Here is a 968-nt window from a genome sequence, read left to right as displayed (position 1 = left end):
TGGTGGCCCGGGCGGCGACAAACAGCAACAACAGCAGCACATCGAGTGCGTGGTGTGCGGGGACAAGTCGAGCGGCAAGCACTACGGCCAGTTCACGTGCGAAGGTTGCAAGAGCTTCTTCAAGCGCAGCGTGCGGAGGAACCTGAGCTACACGTGCCGCGCCAACCGGAACTGTCCCATCGACCAGCACCACCGCAACCAGTGCCAGTACTGCCGCCTCAAAAAGTGCCTCAAAGTGGGCATGAGACGGGAAGGTATCGGCCTCTCATTTCTCCCCTTCGCCCGGGGTCCCGGGGCCCTGGGTGCGTTTGGCTAGCCTGCTCTGGGTAAGCACTAGCAGCCTCAGCCCTGCTCTTCGCGTTGCAGCCGAAAGGGGTTTCCTACTGGAAGGAGTTCTGCACTGGAGCCCAGACCTCCAAATCCGCATGCTTTAGCGGACTCCTTCCCTTCTCTCTTCGAGCGGTTTTCATTTTCTTTGCATTGACTGAGAGTTCATTCGAGTTCACCTTTCTTCAGGGTATGGGGCGTTGTTGTTTTAAAGCCTGCTCTCTTGCTCTTTCACTTGCTCCTTGTTTTTCCTGCATGTTCAACATATGTCCCTCCTCTCCACCCCTCTCCCCAGCCTCCACCCTCGGAAAAAAAAAAAAAACTGAGATTGTACTTTTGTAAGGGCGGTTCAAATTACAAATGGCAATTTTCTGCACTTTCGCCGTATTAACGCTGCCGCCCGGGCAGCGCTCATGTGACCCTCCGTGGATTAACATTCTGCTAAAAGCAATACCTCTGTTTTCTTTTCTTTTTCCTTTCACTTTTGAAACCGGGAGAGCGCTATAGGGAGCAGGAAAGGGTGGGCGAGGGGCCTTGGGCTGCTGCTTTCGCTCGGCGCGAGTTGGGTCTTTGTGAGATGAAATTCACCCGGCGCGGCGAGCTGTGCTCTGCCAATGGCGCGGCGCGCGGGGCGCGGGCTC

General features: G+C 56.0%; 1 protein-coding gene across 1 annotated transcript in view; it reads left to right on the top strand.

Annotated features, from left to right (window-relative positions):
- The window catches only part of Nr2f2 (nuclear receptor subfamily 2 group F member 2), a 15,171-nt gene that overhangs the window by 7,530 nt on the left and 6,673 nt on the right, over window positions 1–968 (top strand). The gene's annotated exons all lie outside the window — the stretch shown is intronic.

The sequence above is a fragment of the Fukomys damarensis genome, unplaced genomic scaffold (assembly GCF_012274545.1).
Source record: "Fukomys damarensis isolate Sample0158 unplaced genomic scaffold, DMR_v1.0_HiC HiC_scaffold_7, whole genome shotgun sequence".
Lineage (NCBI taxonomy): Eukaryota > Metazoa > Chordata > Mammalia > Rodentia > Bathyergidae > Fukomys > Fukomys damarensis.
Note: the sequence above shows the minus strand (reverse complement) of the source record. Positions and strands in the feature narration are given on the sequence as shown.